Source organism: Python bivittatus, unplaced genomic scaffold (assembly GCF_059951505.1).
Source record: "Python bivittatus isolate LINGU-HERP-01145 unplaced genomic scaffold, Pbiv_v1 ctg000350_np1212, whole genome shotgun sequence".
NCBI classification, from domain to species: Eukaryota; Metazoa; Chordata; class Lepidosauria; order Squamata; family Pythonidae; genus Python; species Python bivittatus.
The window spans coordinates 5,618,249-5,645,009 of record NW_028277074.1 but is presented as its reverse complement, the minus strand read 5'-3'; the positions used below and the strand labels follow the sequence as shown (position 1 = coordinate 5,645,009).

The window sequence follows — 26,761 nt, the reverse complement described above, 5'->3', positions numbered from 1 at the left end:
TTTTTGCCATTTATTTCCAGTTCTTTAAATTCTTAAACTTAAGTTAATTTTTCTTTTGTTCAGGAATGAAGGTAAACTTACCAGGTGGCTTTTCAAATTTGTCATTCCGAAGATCTCTAATAGCTTTAAGGTAGTTAAATAGGCAATTTCTGAAAGTGATTAGAAAATGAGGTTAGGAAATCCAGTGTCCTTTAAAAGGCTCCACCACAGTTGTGAGCATGATGGCTGATCCCTTCATCTCCTGGCGCTCAAACCCGCAGGAAACTGCCGTCCTCCAGTCTCCTTGCAAAAAGCAGCCGACCAGAGCACATGTGAGTAATCTCATCATCTCGTTGTCAGAGACGTTCTGAAAACCAGTCTAATCACCAGTTCTTTGGTCCTTGCCGCAGTTGTCATCTCTACTTCGACTTCCTCAAAAGTCACTATTCAAATTTAATTCTATCTTTTTTTTCAGCTCATTTCTCTAATCATGTTTGTTCTGAATTTTATGTTAGTCTCTTAGGATATTAGTTATCCTATCTAGGTTTATGCCATGTGCAGCTTTAATAAACATAAAATAATACTCTGGTTTCTCTTCAGATCCTATAAATCCTTTGCCTTTTAATAAACATGTTCTATTAGAAGAGAATATATGTAGTTTAGGGTTGAACTGTGGAGTCCTTGATGCTCTCTGAGCTTGGTTGTATGCTTCCAGACATTTCATAACCCAACTAGGTAACATCATCAATACTAGTGAGTGTGGGGTTTGCTCCCTGTTTATATAAAGTAGCTTGCCCTACCAGTGTTGTTGGGGGTGTGGTTTTCTCCTTGGTAGTTCCTTGACTAGAGTATTGTTTTCTGCTTGTTTGCCTGGTGTTAATCCCTGCTTATTTGGGTGTTGGCTGCTGGAGGGGATGTGTTCTGGTCTTCTTGTTTCTTTCTTATCTTTTTGTTGTCTCTTTTGAATGGTGTGTGAACATGGTTTATTTCTATGTTTCTATTAATATCACCAATGATGTCATCAGAAAAGTCTTGGGAAGCTGTCAAGCTCACAGTAGTTTTCCAAAATTCTAATTTTCACTTGAAGCCTCAAATTTTATCTTTGGCTACAAATACCGTCAGTTGTTTTCTTTGAAGTGACAAGCTTACTTCATTAATTTTTGAGAAGATGTCTATTGAATATCCAAATCTTAATGCCCATTGTTTGTCAGTTGTTATTTCAAGTAAAAATGGTGTTCCATGAAAAAAAGCAACTGGTTCAACTTGCAACTCAAACAATCACAGTAGTGCTTTTTCTTGAGACAACCATCATACTTAGGTATGCAGCAGAAGTGCTTTATGTGTACTTCCCATTTTATCACCCAGAATATTAAAAAGATGTGTACTCAAAGGTCAAGATTTAATAGAATTAATGATCTTTTACAGTTTCATCAAGGATGTTCTTAAGTGAAAGTGGCTTTTTTTTTTTTTTTTACTGTTGAGTGTGTGGCAGTGAAAAATACAATGACAGCCAGTAAAGTTTGGTACCACTGCTTTGATTCATGCTAAAGCACCAGCAGTTTTACCCAACATTGCATTTGCGCTATGAGTGCAAATGTCAACACAGTTGTTCCAGGATAAACCATGAGATTCAAAAACTTATTCAGTACTTTGAATATTTTAGCATCACTTGTGTTTGTTGCCAAGCATTCACATAAAAGAAGATTTTCGATGATTAGTTTTTGCTGATATTGATCTTCATGTTTGCAGCTAAATCTTTAATTCAGCGAATTACTATGTCATTGGAAAGTAGCACTGCTGTGATTTGTTTTACTGACTTTTCATCTAGCAGACATTCAGCAGTGTCAACTGTACAAGGTTTTATTAGTCTCTCAGCTATTGTGTGCACATCTCCACCCAATGCAATACAATATCTTTCCTGTAATATGCTTTTTCATTTCTATTTTGAAAAGCTATAACAAGCAATTTTGACTTTTAAAGAGCTCATCATCCCTGTGTTTAAAATATTTGACTCCTTTTTCTTTAAGCTCTAAATGGCCTCAAAATTTCACTGTAACTAGCACCATAATACTATTTGAAAAGGTTCTGTTGCATAAGACAGATAAGGGAAATTAATAACATCCATAAAGCTGAGGGAAAGTTAGCTTTCATCCTATTTTCATTTCTTATTTACAGTTTTGCAGTTTCTGTGGAGTTGATTCCACCCTTCCATGAGTCAGAAAACTCATGGGGAAAAAAAAGAAAATATGTCAATTTTATCTTTTCCATCTCTTTTAGATATGGATGGTACACCTGTGGGTTGAGAAAATGAGTCTTTAATTAATTAATTAATTTATTAAATCAATTTATATAGCTGCCCATCTCACCACAGGCGACTCTGGGCAGTGTACAACAAAGCTAAAAACAGTAAAATATATTAAAAATATATAAACATAAAACAAAGAATAAAAGGAAATTAAAAAGGGAGCCATCTCACTAATTCCCCTGTCCTCTGGAGTCCCAAGGCCTGCTGACATAACCAAGTCTTAAGGGACCTCCAGAAGGTCAACAATAATGAGGCCAGCCTCACCTTGGGGGAGAAGATTCCACAGCGTAGGGACCGCAGCAGAAAAGGCCTGCCATTTGGGGCCTGCCAAATGTATCTCCCTAGGTGATGGAACCCGTAACATGCCTTCTCTGCTGGATCTGGTAGGGCAGGCAGATTAAATCGGGGAGAGGCGGTCCCTCAGATAGCCCAGCCCCATGCCATGAAGCGCTTTAAAGTTCAACACCAGCACCTTGAATTGGACCCGGAAACAAACTGGTAACCAGCGCAGCTCATGAAGCAGAGGTGTAACGTGTGTTCTACTAGAAACACACATAACTGCTTGCGCCACTGCATTTTGCACCAGCTGAGCTTCTGGATACTCTTCAAGGGCAGCCCCATGTAGAGCACATTGCAGTAGTCTAACCAGGAGATGACCAGGCCATGAGTGACCATGAATAGGTCCCTCAGATCTAGGAATGGGCACAACTGGTGCACAATATGAAGTTGTGCAAAGGCCCTCCTAGCCACGACCGCCACCTGCTCTTTGAGGACCCCTAGATTGTGCATAGGGCCTGTTTGGGGTAGTGCAACCCCATCCAGTACCAAAGATGGTAAAATCCTAGAACCAGAGGGGCTCAAAACCCAAAGCCACTCCATCTTGCCAGGGTTCAGTTGAAGCCTGTTGTTCCCCATCCAGTTCCTCACAGCCTCCAGACACCAAGATAGGACATCCACAGCATTGCTTAAGTCACCAGGGGCGGAGATATGCAATTGAGTGTCATCAACATACTGATGATATCTCACCCAATGGCAACAGATGAGCTCACCCAGCGGTCTCATGTAGATGTTAGATAGGAGAGGTGAGAGCACCGACCCCTCCGGCACCCTACATAGCAGGGGGTGGGGGCAGGATCTCTCCTCCCCAATCACCACCAACTGGAACCAACCCTGGAGAAAGGAGGTGAACCAGCACAATACCATGCTGCCCACCCCCAATTCTCTGAGTCGGTCCGGGAGGATACTATGGTTGATGGTATTGAAAGCCGCCAAGAGGTCAAGTAAGGCAAGGATGGATGCACAACCACCATCCCGCCCACACCAGAGATCATCCAAAAATGTGACCAATGCTGTTTCTGTACCATACCCAGGTCTGAATCCTGACTGAAAAGGATCCAGATAATCCGCTTTATCCAAGGTCCTCTGAAGCTGCTGCACAACCTTCTCAATCACCTCCCCCAAAAAGGGGAGGTTGGATACTGGACGGAAGTTGTCCAGTATCATGGGGTTTAGCGATGGCTTCTTGAGGAGGGGGTGAACCAAAGCCTCCTTGAGCAGTGCAGGAACAACCCCCTCATTCAAAGAAGAATTCACCATCGCCAGAGCCCACCCACATGACACCCCCTGGGCTGTTTTCAGGAGGGGCATGGATCTAGAGAGCAGGTGACTGACCTCACAGTCCTAAGGACCCTGTCCACTTCATCAGGCCCAACAGGTTCAAACTGTTCCCAGATAACCAGCCAAGACTCCACCCTAGGCATTTCAGTTGGTCTTCTTTAAGCATGATGAAGTTGGGCTCAAACCCAGCAATGCAGGATTTGTAATGCAGGACAATATTAGAAACAAACTTTTTATTTTGGAGCAGAACTCAAAATAAATGTAAATAAACAATTCAGGAAAAATAAAGTTTGCATGCTAGCCTAAATTGGGCTTCATTTTGGCCTACTTTCTTTTATAGTGTAAAACAATTCATGCTACCCCACAAATAGGTTTCAGTCTTATTTTGGTGTCATGAAAAACCAGCAGAGAATGTAGCACAACTGAATTTTCAGAGCAGAACTTTCTGTTCTGTTCTCCTTGCATTCCTGTACTTTTTTTAGTAAGCAATCTATGGAAAAAGGAAACTATTTTATGAACACTCTTCCACTCCCAATTATACTGGGATTATTATTTTATTTTATCTTCTGACTGGATGAAAAATCTTTGTGCATAATTCACACTGCTAACTGTACAACAATATGCAGCAAGAGCAATGTAATGTAACAGTCATATTTGGGGGAATCCTGAGTTCAAGTGTCATTTAACCATAGAGCTAGTCGGATGACCATGGACCAGTCACTCTTTCTCAGTCCAACTATTTGACAGGGCTGTTGCAGGAATAAAGGTAGGAGAGATTCTCCACCTTAAATTTCCAGAAGAAAGGTATAGGATATAAATGCAATAAATTAATAATAGGTAGCTGATACATCTTTGTAGGCAAACATTTAGGCCAGCCTTTCTCAATCTTTTGACCCTGGAAGAACCCCTGAAATATTTTTCAGGCCTCAGGCAACACTCGCACATTCAGGCTCAAATATAGGCCAGAAGTTAAAAAATTATATTTGTTTCATGCATAGACCTGTATATATGCATTAACAGTGTTCTGAAACTAAAAATAAAAAATGAAACTTACCTCTTTAATGTGAAACTTGTACTTGGTTTTTGCTGAACAAATCCTCAATTCTGGGCCAAACTTGAGATAAGCACACATGGATTTCATCTTCAACTGAAATAAGTTTCTGTCTTTGCTTTTGTTCTTTGCTAAATAAGAAAAAGCTTGGTCACACATGTAAGAAATTGAAAACTGCAGCAAAATATTAAGTGCCTTCCTATGAATGGCAGGATACTTTTCTTTCACAGAAATCCAGAACTTGTCCATGGGCAGATCAGTGAATCTCATCTTGAGTGTACGATCAGACTGCAGTTCACGAAGTTCTTCCTCTTCCTTCAAAGTGAAGTTCTGAGACTAAGCAGAAGATGCAGAGAAAGGATCCCTCACCCAGTCATACATTTGTATTGAAAGGGAGGGAACGTACTGATCAGTTTTGTTCTGCAGTACTTCCAGGTGGTTTTCAATTAGATTTGAGTTTTTCTGGTATCCTTCCTCACTCTCAAGCCCAAGCAGCAGTGGGAACATTTCAATATTTCCTTTTGCAATATGATTTTTCCAAACATTCAGTTTTCTTTTAAATCCGAATCTTGTCACTTGAAATTAAAACATTTTCTCCAATGCCTTGCAGAGACTTGTTCAGCTGGTTCATATGATGAAAGATGTCCACTCAGTATGCTAGTTTCTGCAACCATTCTCCATCTTCAAAGCACTCAGCAAAATGTGGAATATTATTTTCTCAGAAATACTCTTGCAATTCTGCCTTAGATCAAACACCCTGTTAAGAACTCTTCCTCTACTGAGCCACCATATTTCTGTGTGTAACAGGAGACTCACGAGCTCTTTGTCCATGTTTTCACATAGTTTAAACAATTCTTGAGTAAACTGCTCTTCGTTTAATAAAGTTAACCATTTTTGTAGCATCATCCAGAACTTTTTTCATTTCATCTCAAAAAGTTTTTGACACCAACACCTCTCTGTGAACAAAGCAGTTTGTTGTGACAACATCAGGATTTTCTTTTTTTACAAGAGAAACGAAACCTCTCATGGAACCAACCATTGACAGAGCACCATCAATACAGATGCCAACACAGTTCCTCCAAGACAGACTTTTTGTTTCCAAATATGAAAACAAAACTTTAAATGCATCTTGGCCTTTTCATGTTTCGTGTAGTTCTTTGCAGCAGAAAAAGTTTTCTTGAATTTTACCATCATTTACAAATCTTACAAATGCCATAACATGACATTTATTGGAGAAATCTGTTGACTCATCAACTTGGATAGAAAAGCTGCTGCTGTTCAGTTTATCACACAAAACCTCTTCTGCATCATGTGACATGTCATCAATACACCGACTTATTGTACTGTTTGACAGTAGAACCTTTTCAATTTCTTGTACTGCATCTGGTCCTAGCATTTTCTGTACTATTATTTTACATGCTAGCATGATTACTTTCTCACCCAAAGCATGACTTTTACTTTGCTGTGTAATAAGTTCTGCTACTAAATAACTTGCTTCTTTAGCTTTTTTATTCACTGCAATTTTATTAACAAAAGCTTTACTCTGTTTGTTCTGTGATTCCAATAGCCATTTAAAATAATCAGAACTTTTCCTTGTCATATGGCTGTGATTTGTAGTTAAGTGTCTTTTTAATTTTGCTGGTGCCATTGCTGCATTTGTAAGTTGTTTGCCACAGATGAGGCACAACGGAATAGGACAACTTGGATCACCAGTCCATGTAAAACCCATTGATAAATAGCTTTCATTGTAAAGATGGACTTTTTAAAAGTCCATTGATGTTCCAGTGCAGGAAAATGCCTGAGAAGATTTAAATTCTTCATTATCATCATTAAACTTATCAGTATTGTCTGATCTAGAATCCTCCTCTTCTCAGTCATACCTCCTCTTCAGAAATCACCACATTGGACTGTCAGACATGACTGAATAAATGTATATGAAATGTATTAAAAATAACGGGATAAAGTAACTAGGAAAACCACAGGGATAAGATGCAGGGGAGGGGAGAGAAAATGACATCACAGACTAAGTTGGATGAGTCCATTGATTTCTTGAAAAATGCATTTTTCCTTCCCCTTCCTTCAACACATTGCTCCCTTCTTGCAATATAGTGTTCACCTGTTACCAATAGTCTCCCCTATTTTGCATCAAAAATTAAGAATAGATTCAATAGAATAAACATAGTTCTACCAGAGAGCTCAGAAAGAGTTGTAACTAGATTTTTGTTCAGTCTCTGCTCATCACTGCAAAAGCATGTTGTCCAAATTTGCAATAATTTTTTAAATAAATCATGATGTCCCAGGGAACCCCTAGTGACCTTTCAGGGAACCCTAGGGTTCCACGGAACTCTGGTTGAGAAATCCTGGTTTAGGCATTCCTGTCAGATTATATTTCAACAAATTGCTAAATGAACAGAAGTTGACCCAGTCTTTACATCAAAGTATAAAGTTCATCAATAACATTCTGCAAATTTAAATGTATACTGTTTATATGCAGTTGTTTGGAGATACAAAATAAGAAAACAGTGAATATGGCAGATGCAGAAGTTTATACACCTTTCCAGTCAGTATGTTGTAATACCTCTTTTGGCAGAAATAACTCCAAATGCTTCCTCTAGCCAGCTAAAAATCAGAAGACTCTTCTGCCTGAGAAATATTCTCCTTGCGTGCAATGTGTGTTTGAGATCTTTGCACATATTTTCAGTAGTATTCAAGTCTGGGGAGTATGAAACAGTCCATTCTGAAACCTTTATCTTTCTTTTCCACAAGTACTTAATTTGGAGGAAATTTTGGATTGATGTTTTGTTGAACTAGCCATCCTCATTTCAAATTCAGGTTTTTCATTGCAAGAAGTGAGATGAAGTTTATGTATGCTACACATTGTTATTGCAAGGTGATTTCTACTAATGGAAGTTGTTAGTATAAATTAATGAACAGAGATTGTACTCTAAAACCTGTTTGCATATACAGCAGTTTGGGGCAGATCTGAGCCTTTGAGCACAATATAATGTTAGAATATAAACAGAATTGGATCTTAACTACTAAAAAGGACTGGCATCCATATGAACATACAATGGCTTGTAAAATAAGTTTCCTTTAGTGCAATTCCTATGACTCCTGAAAAATCTCCCTTCAGATACAAATCCTTGTGATATATGGCTTCAGATGGAGAAGTCACTTGCCTTACATGAAAAGAAGGATAATTTAGAATCCAAGCAGATGTGCTTATTTCCTAAGTATTATCTGCAGGATTGAAGCAGCATATTAACTACAGAGATATCATTGTGAGTGTGGATCTAAAACTCCTGGATGGTCTACTATTTTAGGCACAATAACTGTTCACTGTCTTAAATAAATATAGTTATAGGCAGTGGTGTGCTAATAAATGTATAACAACTGGCTCTGCCAGCTCCATTGCTGCTGCCACTGTGCTGCAAGCCACCAAACAGCTGATTGACACGCTAGGCATTTGACTCAGTTCTGCTCTCAACTGGCTGGCAAAATTCCCCAAAATTTAACAATCAGCTCTCCAACGGTAACATGCAATTCTCAAAAATAGGAATAGCAGCAGCTATATTAATAGTAAAGTTTAAACCACAGGGGCAAGGATAGGATTGTTTAATTTTTCCTGCCATAGTCCCAGTAAAAATGCATACTACACAAATGTCTCATCCCAGTTGCTGTTTGCTTCAGGCATTGATTGGTGCAAATGGAGACTATCTTTTTGATAATAGCTAAGTAAATAGGTATTTGACAACACAGGTGGGAGAAAATGTTCCTTGCCCCTTGGGTCCAACCTATTCTTCCTTTCCATTCCAGTGGTATTTATATTTTTTAAAAAAAATGAAGACATGGTAAATAGCATGTACCAAGCTTGTGTTAGGAGAGAGTACTGAAGCATATAATAAAAGGACAGGCTCTGCTAATATGCCTTTCTGCATACATTTTAGTAAGCTTTTCCATCTCTGTGCCTTTCAAATTACATTGATTTCAGCTCCTATCATAATTGGAATTATAGAACAATACATCTGGTGGGTAGGGGGTTGGGAAAGGCTGTATTATAGGACCAGCATTAAAGTCATCTGTTTCCATCAGCTTGGGAGATAGAATGTTCTATGTATTTGGTTGTGTTTAAGGGCTGGAAGGGTGGTTTTTGGAGGCCAAATTTAGACCTATGGATCCTGTTGATCATTCTTAAATTTTGATGGTCATGCCATTTGTGATGCTGTGTGAGAATCCTTTCTCTACATAAATTATGTAGGTAGATTTTCACATTTTTAAATTCAGAACCTACACAAATTCTCAAAGGAACTAAACAAAATCAGATCATCTTTTCAACAGATACCTGCACTTTCATGCTAAAAGTTGCTTGAACAGTCTTTGTAATTGGGAGATAATAGCCTTTATGCTGGGACAGTGATCTTAAATATATGTCTCTTTTGATATACTGTATTTAATAAATAAACTTGTTTGTTCCTGAGATTTATTATCTGCTTCAAAGAGTAAACTATGGGTAATGACCATGGGTACATCTGTGCAAGAGGTGTGGTTTCATGGTTCAATACTAAGGAGATTTTTGTGTGAAAATTTCTTAAACCTAACATAATAAAATTACTACCAACATAAGTCTTAGATACATATTATTTGAAAAAACTCACAAATGCAGAATTGGCAGATGGTGTGATAGTGGAGTACAATAAGGAAACTTGTTTTTCCTAGTATTTCTTTGCTCTGTCTCTAGTTAGATGCAGTATTGTTTTTCTACTTTTGCTCTGTCTCTAGTTAGATGCAGTATTGTTTTTCTACTTTTGCTCCTCTGGGTGGCATCTGTGTTCCAGAAAAAAATCCCTGAAACAGAGTTCAGATAGCTGAGCTGGTGCTGCTTTCTCTGGCTGCTGAAGTAAATTAACTGAGAAAAATTTTTTAATATTAATATCTTCCATCCTGCAGAAGGAAAGGAAGGGAAGATTCATACATCATAGTAACTCATTCACTGTGGTTTACAAATCATACTGGCTGAGTTCACACAACTTAAAATAAATCATGTAGGGCACTGTATTCAACTCCTGGCCATTGCAGGACTGTAAATAAAAGCATCCTAGAGAGATAGCTGGCCAACTCTATTTTAACACATTCAGCAATGGGAAACTCACCATATTTCTAAATAACCTGTCCCACTGTTGAATGATTCTTGCTGATAGGAGGCTTTTCCCAATATTTATTGTTTTATTTATTTATTTATTTATTTTATAGAATTTTTATTGAGAATTTTTACTTGAATTAAAAAAATTATATATATATATAAAAAGAAAAAGTGTAGGAAACAATACAGTTAAAAAGGAAAGAAAGAAAAGATAATTAAAGAAGTGACTTCCAACCTTTCTAACTGCTGTAATTTTCTTTTTATATATATAATTTTTTTTATTTAATTCAAGTAAAAAAGTCATAATCCTTTTGTCCCTTATTCAACACTTTTTCAGTCCAGCCTAAAAGTCATAACTTTAGCTTTTTCCATTTTCAGCAAAAAGCCCATAAAAGGTTCAGTATTCTGCAAAAGTACTTGTTGTTTTATCTTCCATTGCGGATACTTCAATATATCTCCATTTTATACACATATAATAATCTTACTGGCTAATTAAATAGTATTCTCTTCTGTGAATTTATCTGTCATAAATAAATACATTCTTCTGGAGCGGTCGAACAATCCTCTCCTCCCTTCTATAACTTTCACTCCCTTTAGTAATAACCATTTTTCTTTATTTCACAGAGGTAGTCCTCAACTTATGACCATTCGTTTAACGACCATTATGACGGTGCTGAAAAAAGTGACTTACAACTGGTCCTCACAGTTACAACCATCACAGCATCCCCACGGTCACGTGATCAAAATTCAGGCACTTGGCAACCAGCATGTATTTATAGGTTGCAGCATCCTGGGATCACATGATTGCCATTTGCGACCTTCCCAGGGGGCTTCCAACAAGCAAAGTCAATGGGGGAAGCCGGATTTGCTTGATGACTCCATGATTCGCTTAACGATCGCAGTGATTCGTTTAACGAACGCAGCAAAAATAAAATCAGGCACGACTCACTTAACGACCGCATTACTTAGCGATGGAAGTTCTAGTTCCAATTGTGGTCGTAAATCAAGGACTACTTGTATTTGTAGTCCATAAAAGGGATTAAAAAATAAAAGAGAGGCTTTTTTTCCTAGGCCCATAACATTTTAGTCCCTTTCAGCACTCTGTACTTCTGTAACTACATGATCTTCTCAAAACTTCATGTTTCCTTTCTTTTTCTACTTATGTCTTTGTTTAATAGTCAGCCAATCAGCTTCCTTAATATATTTAAACATTCTTCTTTCCCATGGAGATATATATTGCCTTTTATTTAGTTCAAAAAATACTTTAAATGAGGCAATATTCCAAATTTTAGTCCATTTTTTAACTTTCTGATTCCAAAATTCTGGTAAGTTTTTTGCATTTAATTCTTTTTAAACCTTTGTAACTGGTTCCTTCTTTTTTACTTTAATCTTTCCCAGATCAAAGGTACACTCACTCAGGTGGCTTTATGCTTTTTGCTGCTCTGAAGGTCTCTTTACACTTTAAATTTGCTCCATTTAAATGTGCTTTAGAAAGTGGACCAGGAAGACCCAGTGTCCTTTAAACAGGCTTTGTGCAAGACTGTGAGCATGGTGTCTTCTCCTACAGCTCTCAGCGTTCTACCTTCAGCAGCTCCCCTGTCCCCCCGGAGTTTATGTGGGCGATCTCATGGCTTCTCTTTGTCCAGAGAAACTCTGTAGCTTGGGCATATTTTCTAGCTGTTGGTCTTGCCTGTGCTTTATTCCTGCTGTTTTGTGGAAACATGCTAGTCTGCCATGTTTCCACTCAGAAGTCTTTTATTTTATTTTTTCATTTATCACATTTATATGACCACCAATCTCACTGAACGTGACTCAGTGCAACCATCGCACAAGCTCCCCATGGGATCCCCAAGGATGCTGGAAGGACCATGTTTTCAGGGTCTTCCAAAAGGCTAACAGGGATGGAGCTCACCTCACCTCAGGGAGGAGGATGTTCCAGAGGGCGGGAGCCACAGCAGAAAAGGCCCGTTGTCTGGGTCCCGTCAGATGAAACTTTTTAGTAGATGGGACCTGTAACATAGCCTTCCTGTTGGACCTGATGGGGTGGGTAGATGTGATTGGGAAGAGGTGGTCCCTCAGATAACCTGGACCCATGCCATGTAGGGCTTTAAAGGTCAAAACCAGCACCTTGAATTGCATCCAGAAGCAGACTGTCAGCCAGTGCAGCTCATGGAAAGAGGTATGACATGTATCAGAAGCACACATAACTGTCCGCCCAATAGTCAACTGAATCTATCTTTTTGAAATTTAATTGCATTATTCCATGTCTACTGCAGGATGTTTCTATACACTGGGCATTAAGGAAGGCTAATACTGGGTAGCTGCATGAATCCAGTCACAACTATATGTTGTGATCTATTCTTTGTCTTTTTTTTTCCTACTTGCTTGTCATTGCCGCAAATTCTGGTCTCTTAAAAATCCTCTCTTAAAAATGAGTAGATCATTTTCATTTACTTGCCACATGGAAGTATCTACTCTGTTGGAAATAAGATCTTGCCTCATGGTGTTTTCTTCAAAAAGGAAAGTAAACAATTCTGTTTAGGATGATTTAAAAATGCTCCTTGGGATCAAAGTCTTTTGAGTTTTACTCTTCCTATTTGTGGTAAAAGGGCTGCTTCAATACTAAGTTTTCTTTCTGAAAGTGATAAAATTGAATTTTAGCTCAGAAAGCCTAGAGAATCTGACATGGCGTTTAATTGACTTAAACTTTACTCTTCTTTCTGCCTTGCCATTTCTGTTGTATATGTAGGTTGCTTTGAAGTACACTCTCCTTTATAAATTATTTTAACCAGAGTGTTAAGTGTTTTTACCATTTTTCTTTCTGAGGATTGGAACTACTTTTTTTGCATTGTTCTGACCTTGATTGATATTGCATTTGTGGAAGGTATTAAGCTGGATTTCAGAATTGTTGGCCTGCCCATGAAGTTGATAGTCAGCTGCTATGAAGTAAATGCCCAATATATTATAGGATGGAAGTAGAAATATGAGAGTATTCTTATAGGTCATGTAAGAGTCACTGGGGGAGATTTAGATGTAAATAATTGTTCAATGTTAGGTCAATCTCCTTCTGAATCTGAGGTGGTCTGCCTAAAGGTATTTGAGTAGGCAGCACAACATAATTAAAACAAAAAAAAATTGAGATGCACAAATACTACCTAATAACAACTTATAAAAATCCAGTAGAACTAGAATAAGAGGGCACAATCTGTCCTAAAACCTTAGAGAATTTCTATCAGATTAGGTACGTTTCAGCTAGATGGACAAATAATCTAAACTGATAGAAGGAACAGGCATTAGAAGTTAGATGGACTGCTTACTAAATTTTCACCACTGACATCTACTGCAAGCCAAGGATTGCAGATGTACTCCCAACAATGGCTTTATTGATGGCAGGCCTTTTTTCTTCTTCTGTACAATCCATGCAGCATATGCCACTCCATGAACTTGGAAAGATCCTTATAAATCAAAAACTATGGTTGAGTTGTTACTCTTGCCCTTAAACTTTGTTGTTCCTCTCATTAATGAGTCTTTTGCTTGTTCTGATTTTGGCTTCTGATGCAGCCACTCATTCTGGCTGCTTCTTCATTTGGTCTTTTTGTTGTGCTTGCCATCTGTCCTCATTTTATCCCTTTGTGCTACAGTATCTGCAATAAATAGTCCCTGGGGACTTTGTTTTATATATTAGTGGCAAAGACAGACCAATAACATCCAAGCTGATCTCTGAAATTCTGGTAAGCTAGTCCTATTTCCATATTTGGATTAGATTTTCAAATATCAGGATACGTATTGTGTCAACCTGGATGAATTGCAGTAATTATACTAATAATCTTGTAATATCACAAAGCATTATAACATTTCTTTAGGTGTTTCAGAAAGGGAACTTGCTGTGTGGGATAAAGGCACATATCTTGGGTCCTATAAATGATTTCAAAGAAGGTAGGACTTCCAAACATATATCTTTCTGTAATGAAAACAGCTGGAATGATGATTAAGCACTAGACGACACTAAAGTAATTCAGATGAATACACCACTTCTTCTGGTGAAGGTGATTTTTAAAATTGTACACCTATAATTACTCTGAGTAGGAGTACAAAATATTGTAGTGAAGGTTCATATTATTCAGAGAGACTCTATTGGAAAAAGGGTAGAGCAACAAAATACCGGAACATATCATAAAATAAAAGGCATTTCAAGTAGGTTGTAATGAAAAATTTCAGAGAATCTTCTGTTAGAAATTCTAAGTAATAATATCTTGTTTGCATTATGGGCTTTCATATTAGGAAGGCTTTGAAAGTCTATAGCTGATTAGTTCTGAGAAGCAAATTCAGTAGTAGAAAGGATGAATGCTTCCACTTGTAACATTACAGGCTTGAAATGTTTTACCTAACATCTGCTCAGAGGATTCAGCACCCTGGAAATTTTGAAACTAAGAATAGTATAAATATGAAGCACTATGGCCTCTGCCCTGTGACAATATTTGGCTCTTAGCAACCATATTCCATCTGTGAAGAAACAAGAACAGAAAATAATAAAATTTAAAAAGATTGTACTCAGTGATGATATAACAGCTAGATTTCTTGATGTCATCCATTAGCCGAAATTCTTGGCTTGGTTGCCCTTCCCTAGTTGGTCATATGCTGCTTATCAGCCATAGCAGGTCTGGTCTTGAATGTACCAACCACTGTTGGCTTTAAGCCCAAAGACTCTGGCCATCTGCTGTTCTGTTCTCTGTTAGCGAGTTCCGTGTTTAATTATCTGCTGGCTAACTTCCACTCTGTATTTTGCTTGAAGGACCTGGACCAGTATTTTATTGTCATTTCAGATCCACCTGATCTTTGTCCCATTTGGCTTCCTCTTCTTCCACCTGGTCTGTTCCAAACAGGGTTTGATTGAAAGTCACAGTTACATTTGGGTGGTGGGTAATGAGGAGAGAAGGCACGCCAAACATGATTTAGAATTGTAAGTTTAAACAGCAACACCTGCTTGGAAGAAAGCTTCCAAAATAACAAACATTAAGGCACACAGAACATTTACAGTATTCATTCAGGGGTTCATTATATCTACTGATGCTGAAGTTGAGCTAATAATCAACATTCTCTTTAAAACATAGATATACATGTGGCTTGAAGCTTCTCTAAACTACAGGCAAGAAGAACTGCATGTTCCTCTACAAACAAGTAATAGGATTTGGAGAGCTGATACTGAGGAGCAGTTTGTGGATGCAGATGAAGTTGGCCTTGCCAGATCCCTTCTGCCAACAGTTGCTCTTTTCAAATGATTTTCTACTTTTTAAAGTAACTTGAAAACTCTTTACTTGGCTCTCTTGCCTATAGCTCTATTCCTTGCTTCTCATTTAATATCCATCCCACTAGTTGTACAAAGTGAGAAAGGCAACTAGACTACTGATCTCCACAGGTCCCATTGCATTTTCATTTAAGCAGGTGATCACTTTGTATTAATAGAATAACTCAATAATTTATATTCATTTCTCCTAATACTGAGAAACAATAGGGACATAAAAGCTTGCTTTAGGAAATTTGGAGGTTTGCAGAAGTACTGTCGCTGTCTTGTATAAAAAGACAAAACAAAACAAAAAACCTTAAAATTCTCTCTGCATATCTGAAGAGGTTGATTTCTAAATATAATCGTGAATAATTGTCTTCAGTAGCCATTATATTTTAAAAAGTAGTTAGAAAAGAAAAATGGGACTAGAATGCTTCACATGGAGACTTTCTGGGGCCATGCATTAGTAACATTTCTCTGAAGCTTTGGGGAATAAACTGTAACATTTTGTTACAGTATTTTTCATTTGTTATAATGCAAAATTGAGATGCTAGATATGCACGAACATTTCTGTTGAACAGCACATACAAACTATTCCAAATTGAGAATGGAAAAAAATAGAATTACATTTTTACTGTTTCATTTAAAACATTTCTATAGCATTCTCTATCAATAATATAAAATTTCAGTAGAGGCGAATATGTGTAGGTCAGGGTTGAACTGTGGAGTCCTTGGGGTTCTCTGAGCTTGGTTCTTTTCTTGCAAATGCTTCATTACCCGGCTAGGTAACATCTTCAGTGCTTCACCTGCACTGAAGATGTTACCTAGCCGGGTAATGAAGCATTTGCAAGAAAAGAACCAAGCTCAGAGAACCCCAAGGACTCCACAATATAAAATTTGATGAATTTAATATCATGAAATGCTGTCATTAAGAACTAGGGGTGTTCAAAACATTTCAACGCACTGAACAGTTGTTTCATTTTGCACACCCTTGTTGAGAACCATAATAAAATATAATATTACACCCAAATTTGGAATGATAAGAACAGCCTTGGATTCAGAAATTAACATCTGGTAGCTGAATTCTATCCTAGGTGAACCCTCTGAGGGGGCATTCACACAGAATGTGTTACAGTAATACAACCAGTAAATGGATTACTCTAACCAACTACTGCTGGTAAACTTGCTGAGACTGGTAGAAAAATATCTGTTCCTTCTAAGCTTACCTGAGCTTCTACTGACAAAAATGGGTTTAGGAGTTCTTTCAAACTATGCACTATTAGGGGAGTGCAGTCTCATCTAGAACAGGTTAAACATCATTTCCTTTCATTGAAACATCTGTTATACATAGTTCCTCTATTTATTTATTTGGCCAATTTATGTGGCCACACAACTCACAAATTGTGAGTCTGGGCAACTATCATAGGATTAAAACCAAAACAAAACCAACAAGTTAAAGAACAGAATAACATAACCAAGGCCAACCCATAGTCATTCAACTCCCAATCATTACAGGAAACTTCATCTAACACTCTGGCCCAATGCCCAGGGGAAAAGCCAGGTAGGTATTCAAGACCTTACGAAAGGCTAACAGGATGGAAGTCATCTAAATCCCAGGAGTGTGCTGTTCCAGAGGGCAGGTGCTATAACAAGAAGGCATACCTATCAAGAACTGCCCCCCCCGAAACAGGTACAATTGGTACACAAGATATATTTGTGCAAAGGCTCTTGTGGCATCTTGTTCAAATCAGCTTCAGTTTATTGTCATTTATCCAGCTCTTTCTTGAATCCTAAACAGTAGTTGGCATTCCTTTTTAATGTTGTTTTTAATTCTGTTTTCACGATTAAAAATACCTTTTAAGCACAATTGGTCACTTATGAATTTTAATGTTGCATAGAAAGCATCAGAGAGTCATTTGAAAATTGAATATAGATTCCATCAAGTAAGGTTCTTTTATTGTATTATATTGAGAAAATGGTCCAAGCCTCCACCTCTTAAGCTCTGATTTGTTTGTATGTGATATTTATTTAATTCATATTTAATTATGATCTATAAAATAATCAAAGGAAAAAGATTGATAGCTAAAAGACTGCAATATGTAAACGTGATTCAACATTTTAATTACTTTCTTATAACTTTTCAGTTATGCATGGATTTGTTATATGAACCTGTATTGTCTGTTCTCTTATTTCTATGAGAGCTATTGCTGCTCTCTTTCTTGAAGACTGTTGTTGTTCTTTTGCAAATAACAGGTGATTACTTTTTATTGTCAGGCTGTGAACAGTGGGCCTAGCAGCATGTCCCTTGTGTTATTTTCTCCATTAGTCAAAGAAGTACAGATTTCTAAAAAATTAATTTTTCTTGTGAGGAGATACTATAATTGACATTTCATTCGCTAAGTGTTTAAACTTTCTAAGCAATCTGAGGCAACTACAACCTCTGCTTCGTTGCCAGCTGTGTATGTTGCCATGGGAACTCAGTAGGGACTTAGCTGCTGATTACTGTTCTAGGGACCACACCTGGCTTATTTGCATTCAATTTAAGTTGAGAAAATTTCAAAAGAAGAAAAGGGGAGCTTAGATTAGCTAGTGGGTAGCCAAAAAAGGATTGTCATTTTGAGGCTGCCAGTTTGGACAACAAAAGCTATTTCTTATTCATCAGAGTTCTTGGCAGACTCATCCGTTCTTGGAATTTTGTAGATATCATAGTGGTAGATGTTGGTACAATTTTGATTGTGTTTTGCATTCTCCTGCATTTTTCCTTTTATCAAGCAAATTCATTTCATCCATTGTAGATGGGATGATTTGATGTGAAATTTCCATTTTCATGGAAAGGAAAAAAGGAAAAAAAAACCCGCTCATTGTTCATAAATTTAATCTTGTATTAAGAAAAGCTACAAAGTGTAGGAAGAGTCTTTGCATTTTACTTCTTATAAATGTTATAATAGAATTATGAGAAATTGCCCAATTCGTATATCTGTTAGGCCAAGATAAACATACAACTTTTGCTGGTACAGATAACCCCCGTCATTCTTCTTTGGCCAGAGTAACTGTTAAATCAGGAAATATCTAATTACATTTTTCTGTTTTATCTGAACTGGAAAATTAAATTAGAAGTTATTTGATTTTTAAACCTACTTGGAGTTAATATCTGGGATGTTCTTAAGCTATCAACTAGAATTTTCAAGTTTGGACAAAATGATAAACTATAGTTAGAGACTTCTTAGATTAAGATTCATGTGAAGGAGTGTATCCTGAGGAAAAGGCTCAGGATTGTTTTAGCATTGTAGGCTAAGATATGACAGCCATTGTCATTTGGAGGACAGTAGAATAATGTATACAGAGTTTATTCATGTGTTGACCTTAGAAATTTAGCCGCATATAATATTTTCTCTTAACATCCTCTGCATTGTGAACATTTTCAATACATAATCCACGTTTTTAAGTATTAATGGGTAAAGTAAAATGTAAATACTGGAAAATCCATAATGCAGAATCCTACAACTGAGATTGCTGCATGCAGGCTTTCAAGTTTTATATTATGTACAACTTATTGCAGTTTATTACATTAGCGTTTAGCCTATGTACTTCCTGGCAGGTGTTAAACATTTGCTTCTTCAGCATATTGCTGGTCTGAAAAAAGGCAACATGGTATTGTCTAACCTCTTGCAGGCACTTAGATTAGACCTTCAGGTCATTCAAGAGAAATACCTGCTTAGATAGGTTGTTAAGAGTTCTCCTTTTAAGCAACATAGATACCAACTACATATGGGAGCACTTCTCGGATTTTCTTATTATTCAACTGTTTGGTGTATACTTTCGTTTTTAGCACTTGTTCTGTTTTTAATATTGCTGTCATTGAGTACTGTTGAAAAGAAGTCTACTGAAATTGCTTCTCAAGTAAAATCCTAAAACATATACTAAAGTATATATTTATTGACTCTTTTGTATCTATATAATTTTATTTCCTTCATTTTAATGCAAAATTATGATTTGGCAGTTTTATAGAATACTGTAAATTGCTGTATAATTTTCACAACTGTTACCTTCCCTGTACACTGCTGATAAGATTAAAATGATAATACAGTGAAGGCTGACAATCAGGATTAATGTTTGTGCCATTCAGAGACCAGTATGATAATGCTTATTTTAATTTAGAAAACTGCATTACTTTTTCTGCCATCTATATGTAGTGTTTCAGATTTCCATTTACACTTTGCTATTTAGTTCACAGTTACCAATTCCTAGATCCATGACCACTTGCTATGTTATATGAATTTGATAAAAACTGACTTGTGTCAACTATTGTGTATACTTCTAACAGAAGGCAAGTGAGGAGTTGGGCAGCTCCTGACTCCTCCATTCTAATCCCCCCACGTCTTTCCTAGTCATGTGACCCAGAGCAAAGCTCTTATTAAGAAATTGGAAAGAATTCCAGAAGCCATGTTTTACATGCCTCCTCTACTGTGTTTGATAATGCAGAAACAGGCTAGCATGTGAACTAACTAAATTAGTTCCAAAGTTTTGTAAGTATGATGCTAATAGCTTCTAAATAAATCCCAGTCTTCCTCTTAAAACAGGATATTGTTCACTCAACCAATCAGCCTGATTAGCTGAGATGAAGGGAGTTGTAAATCAAAACATTTGTAAAGAAACCAGGTTGGAAAAGTGTGCTTGCTAATCCCAAATTAAGCTTTAATATTGATTTAAAAAGTAGAGATTAGCCATTGGTAAAATGCTGCCTCTACACTATTGTAGCAGGGTCAGAAAGGTAAAACAACAACCTTATTTTCCACAATTGCTGTGACCTTGGAAACGAGCAGCAGGATCACTGAAAAAAAAGATACTTATTTTTGACAGCTGTGGAATGGTCAAGTAAGACTGATATTACAGCTATTCTTGCTGTTTCCAGAATTTGGTAAAACTGAAGTTGAAGTGCCAGATGGGAATTATAGAAACTAGGCATGCTAATTTAGCATATCTCATTTGCATGATTAGCACAGCTGTTTTGCATAATATGCAAATTATTCTTCTGGCTTGGGGAAGTTGGGGTATGACAACCATATCCTCTCAATAGTGAGGAGGAGAGGAAACATCAAGGAAAAAAATGTAATTAAAGAATTGTATTGGGTAATGCTGTGGAAATAAAGATGGTTTGCTAGAAATTCTGTTTATGTACAATATAGAGTTCATATGGAAAGTACAGGGCATTCTTGATATTGTCTATGACTGATTAGCATCTTACGCATGAAGCTAAATAATAGTATTCAGCTTCTTTCTCCTCTTCTGCAATTTTTCAAACCAAATGATAAAAGAACAACTTTGAATGATGGTATCCGATTGCTAACATTATTCTAATAGGCATCTTTCAGTAGAAAGGGGTTATTTTTCAGCAAGCTTCTCTCTTTCCTGTAGATTACTCTCATATGTGCAAAAGCTCTCAAGTCTTTTGAAGCAATTTGGGGAACTTACTTGGATCTTCCTTTGGATTTCAAATACCCATTTTGTTTAATTTAAGTGTAGTATATGCATAATTCATAATGAATAGAAGATTGAGAAGAGGGCAAAACAAGGCAAAAGGATCTACTTGAGACAACAGCAATGCAATGCAAAAGGACATCCATAAAATAGGCAAAAGAGTAGGATATGCTAGAGAAGAATGGACTAGACATTAAAAAAAGATAAGCATTCAACTTCATCCTATTTGGGTATGTTACCAAAACTGGACTTAACAGGTCAGGAACAGAACCCAAGAGTTGGAAGGGATTAGAGATGTACAAAACTTGTTAATCTGAGAACTCTCATTCTGGACCACTGTGTTGTAAGGATGGTTTGGCATTTTCTAGAAGTAAATCCTCTGAACCAGACCTGGTTCAAGGTGTTCCAAATATGGTGTTTGGGACAAAACAGGTGGTTTGGGTATGGACCATTTCGAGACCATTCAAACTGCTTCTGATTCAGATAATTTATTTCTGGAAACTGGGGCTGCTACCGGAACCTCATGACCCAGGAAGAAGTTTGGTGTGTGCAGCGCAGAGAGAAATGGAACATCCTCTAGTTCTCTGGAACATTATGTTCTCAGATCAATTAATTTTGCACGTCTGGAATGGGGCATTTAAGATCATGTTTAATCCTCTATTTGTTACAGGAACCAATTTAAAGTAACTTCTGTTTGAATGTAACTAGCAATAGAGATCCCATAACTTGTTTTTAAGTATTTGGTTCCACTGTAATTTTCCTTTTAGTTGTATAGTGATGGATACAGAGAAATAAACCTGTAGTTTTGAATGAAAGGGATAAAATGTGTGTTGGAAAATATGAACTGGTATCATCTAGGTTGCTAGATGTGGATGCATATGAAAATAGAACTCTGTAAGTTGGTGGTAGTTGCACATTATGCTCCAATGAATTATGATAATGGAAGGACCAGAGATGAGTTTGGAGGAAAACTGCATTGTTCTGAATAAATGCAGTCTAGAAGAAAAGAAATATATTGTGTTAGGTGAAGGAATAGATTGGTGAAATAAGAGTACAGAAAGAATTATTGGGTTATTTGGAGATCCAAGAATGAATGAGAATAATGGCTGCTTGATGAGTATCTGCTTAAAAAGGGTCTCTGTTTTGATAAACGTTTTAAGCATAAGTCCATTCATATGTGCACCCAACAAAGGAATGAATCTAAAAGCTTGATTGATTTGATTATGGTGAAAGATTGATATAATTAATGAACGATGCAAGAGAGATGAGTGATGCTGAATGTGGGACAGACCATTATTTTACTAGTATCTAGAGTGGAACTTGGGAAAAAATATATATGAAGAAAAGGAGAGCAGCGAAAGAAACTGGATCAGGGCTTCTCAAAATCTGTAGTGTTGCAAGTATCTAAAATAATAAATGAATCTGTGTCCCTTTCCCAAACAAAACTTTCAAATCATGCTCTGACAAGGCTCCTACTCTCAGATAGGGTTCCTACTCTGCTTCAATAAGCCAGTTCTTGGATTCTCCATAGAGACCAGGACTGTGGTCTATCAGTGATCCAGTTGTGTGTATGCAAGCCAGTCTTCCACACCCAAAACTGTATCTCTGTTAGAACTCGTTGGCACTGGGGTTCTCCTTTGATGGCCTTTCTGCTTACAACAGTGATTCTTGCAACAGCCTCAATCATCTTCTGAAAGTTGTGCAAGGTGGTCTCATCCAAGATCTAGATACTCTTGCATAGTCTCACCTTTTCATTCTTCTAAGAACAGCTCTTCCCAGGTTTCTTCCTGGGGGTCATCATGCTGTTCTTGGTACTGAGCCTGTTGCCCATCTCAGACAGTTCTTCTTTTCTACTACTTGCAGGAGTATGATGCCTTGTGACATGAAGCTATAAAGCCTGCCCAGGTAGCCTTTGGTAGCATTCAGGAATGAACTGGGTCTGTTTCAAATGCCACTGTTGTGAGCATAAAGGCCATCAAAGAAACATTCTTGTGCAAGGTCTGCCAGGAGCTTGACAAAGGCCACTGGCATCCAGGCAGAGTAGGAAGAACTGAAATGCTACTCAGATTTGCTTGTGACTCCTAGGCAGTTATGACCCACAATTTGATAAGCCCAGAAATAGAGTGAAAATAAATGACTAGGTGTTGGGAGAGGATGACTCTTATATTAAAAAGTATTAGTAGATTAATCTCCTGAAAAAATGAATGGAAGGTGACCATAATGAAAAAGGATGTGAAAGAAAACTAATTGTATTACAGAGTCCCAGAGAAGTGTGTAGAGTAACATTAATGAGAGGTATGGAAAAGGGTGTTTGGTGGAATGATAAGAGAAAAAGTGCATACAGGGACAGTCATTGCTGCAAAAAATGAGGATGAGAGAGAGATACCGTTCTGGAGGTCCTAAGGTAAGTGATAGCACATCCATGATTGTTTTTATGATGCTTTTAGAATTTTATATATTTTTATTCTTATGAAAACTTTATTTAAATCCTTGTAATCGCTGTAAACCACCAAGAGTCACTTGATTGCAGCTGATATAAATACATTAAAAATATTGAATAATGTAGAGCCGTAAGGAACAATCAGAGAGAGCAAGGAACTATTATAATTAAGAAGAAGAAAAATTCAGAACAATTTTAATGGAATTAACCAATTATTTAGAAATGAATGACAAGGACCCTCCAATAGGATGAATAGAATTAAAAATAGAAGTGATGAAAATGTGGGATGAAACTAAATTGAAAAAGTCCTGGAAGGAATATTTTTGATATTGATATGGGAATGATAGTGATGTGTCAGAGTGGAATTGAAACAAATATTTAAAAGTTTGCATCTAAGAAAAATGAATGAAAATGAAGCCATCAATGCTGTGAGAATGGTGAAAAATGGTAAGGCTTGAGTGTAGATGGTTTAACTGGAGAAATACAGATATGGTTTGCCTAGGAATGGTTGTGTCATCTGAACTAACAAATATGATAACAGTGACCAAAATTTGAGGAATGCCTCATGGCTCATGCTCCATAGGGAGTATGCAGACAAGATTTTTATGATTATCAGATTTGTTGAAAAATGTATGAATTTGAGAAAGGAAGTTTATTATACATTTATCAATTTAGAGAAAGTATATGATAAAAGTAAATAATTCTGAATTATGGAATGTTTTGCATGAATATAAAGGTTAATTGCTGAATGTGATAAGATGAATGTGGTGCCAATAAATGGAATGTTTGGTGAATGATTCAGTATTGAGGAGAAAGTAAGATAAGAATGTGTGATGTCCCCTTGGTTGTTTAATATTTTTATGGGAAAAGATATAAAGAATGCTTATGGGAGTGGTGCTTTGGCTGGAGCCATGAACATTTGTGGACTTTAGTATGCAGATAATGCTGTATTGTTGGCCAAGAAATCGAATGATTTGCAACAAATGGTAGATAGTATGATATGATAAGGAACATGAATCTGAAAATTAATGTATCAAGGACCAAGATAATTGTTTGACAGAGAAAGTCAACAAAACTGTAAACAGTTACAAATATCAGTGAAACCTCATTTTAACAGTTTAATTGTGAGGATGGGTTATTAATACAAATCTGGTAAATTAAAGATTGTATCACTGCAGCAATTTTAAGTCATTTCTTGGATGATGTCATGCAAAGTATGTAACTTGACATGAATGATGTAAATCAAGATTTCACCTTATGAATAAGCTACAAAAACTAGAGCAAATAGATGAATTTCTATGTTGGTAGCATGTTTAGTAAAGATGCAAAAAGGGATGGAGAAATTTTAAAATATACCAATACTGGTATTAAAGTGGGTAGCATGTGGTTTGTTGTGAGGAACAAATGTCAAAAGAAGTAAAAAATGGCTATGAATAAGAATGTGCTTCTGCCTATTTTGATATATGAACGTGAAAGTTGGATTTGCCAGGAGAAGCATAAAAATAAATTGAATGCAATAGGAATGAGGTACTTAAGAAATGTGTGTGGTAAAACAAGAAGAGGTAGGGTCAAGAATAAAGGAGTGTGAATGAATGTGGATTGAATACAAAAGTGAGTGGCCAGTATGAAAGAATTTTGAGGTTATTTGTTGCATAGGGTGAATAAGAATTGAATTGCAAAACAAATCTATTGTAGGAAGAGTTGAATGGGCTAAGAATGGAAAGACTGAGAAAATTGTAGGATGGTGTTGTTGAGATCCTGAAAAAGAGAGGTGAGATTTAAAAAACAAAAGGGCAATATGTTAAGCAATGTATGGATGTTGTAGAAGCAAAGGTGGTTCACAAGGATAGAAAGGTATGGAAAGGTACAATGAATGGTGTTGGTATAAATCAGATTTAGCTAGATTTCCTTTTCTTATCTAATGTCATTAATTTCTTTGGCTTGCTATTTCTTACAGCTATTCTACATTTTGCATAATGTTGCTTATCTCAAAAGGGAATAGCTGTAACATACGTATGTATGTAGTTAGTAGATACTGACTTCTTCAAATTCTCTGAATATATATGTTTGAGAATATATTTGAATATATATATTCTCTGAATATATGTTTGAAATATATGTTGGTATGCCCTAAACATAAATAAATAAATCTACAAACACTTTTGAAGTAAATATATTCACTTCAATTTTATTGAATTGATATTAGACAGTTATACATTGTATACAGAATATCATTTGATTCTACTTCCTCTTGTGAGGTATACAAATATATCTATTACAACAGTTTTGTTTAATATGATTAGGGGAGAAGGCAGATATAATTAATTTGTGTGTAAATGCTTGCCAAAAGAGCTCTAGCAATTAAAAAAGCCTTCTAAAAGCAAAAAGCATTAATAAAGAGAAAGTTCATGGATGATAAGGAAGTTTAAGTATTTTTTTTAAAAGTATGGATTACTCAAATCATAAAGCAAGTTCAGCTTGAATGCCCACTCTAGTTAGAGAAAAGTAACCAAAGAAGTTCAAGTACCAAAGAAGGATGAGAATATTACAGAATAGCAGAATGAATTATTTGTAACTATACTTTGACAGAGAATGTTGGGCAGTTATACCTGTCCAAGTTTTCACACAAAGATTCTGAGGAACTGAAGAAAATACTGATTATATGAGATGAATTCTACTCTTTGTTGACAAAAATAGAAAGTGAAAAAATGAGGTTAATATTAAATAAAAAGACAAAATAACAATAACCAGCATGTTTAAATAATTCATACTTGACTGTGAAATTGGTAGATAGTTTTGTTTTCTTAAGTTCAAGAATACATAAAGATGGACAGTGTGCTAGAGAAATAAAGAGGTGATTAATCTTAGGGAGGAAGATACTAGCAAACTTAGACATAATCATGAAGGATAAGGATATTTCAATGACATCAAAAATCAGAAAAATTAATGTTTTCCTAGTGATAATATATAGCTATAAAAGCTGAACATTGAGAAAGAACGAGGAAGAGAAGATGGATCCTTGTGATTCAGAGATGGTAAATAAGACTAATATGGACTGCGGCATCAGTTAAACAGACCTGGAAAAAATAAAAACTGACTACTCCTTTGAGGCAGTGATTAGCAAGTGGCAACCCATATGCCTTGGGCCTATTATATAAGAAGAGGCTGACTAGAAAAAATTACTGGCAAGTTGAAAGAAGGGAAGACAATGGATAAGATGGATGGACAAAATCAAGAACTTTACTGAGATGTTCCTAGAAGAGCTGCAGTTTGTACCAGGGACAGGTCAGAATGCAGGGCAATTGTTGCTGATACATTTGACCCAACTTCATGGTATCTAAGTAAGTAACTAAAGCTATGGACAGCTAATAATCCTGGGGGCTATATATTATGTCAATACAATAAAATTTCAATTTAACATACTATTTTGGGAGAAAGAGTCATAATTCCATATGTGTATTAAATCT

General features: G+C 36.6%; 1 protein-coding gene across 7 annotated transcripts in view; it reads left to right on the top strand.

Moving 5' to 3' along the window:
- POU2F1 (POU class 2 homeobox 1) overlaps positions 1 to 26,761 on the top strand; it is a 130,189-nt gene that overhangs the window by 25,894 nt on the left and 77,534 nt on the right. Inside the window, exon 1 of one of the 7 annotated variants that reach the window (XM_088144536.1) lies at positions 16,911 to 17,066. The exons of 5 other annotated variants lie outside the window; for them this stretch is intronic. The gene's annotated coding sequence lies outside the window, so the exon portion shown is untranslated. Of the gene's footprint in view, positions 1 to 16,910; positions 17,067 to 26,761 lie in introns of those variants that run through there. One more of the 7 variants, XM_088144532.1, reaches the window with a different exon arrangement.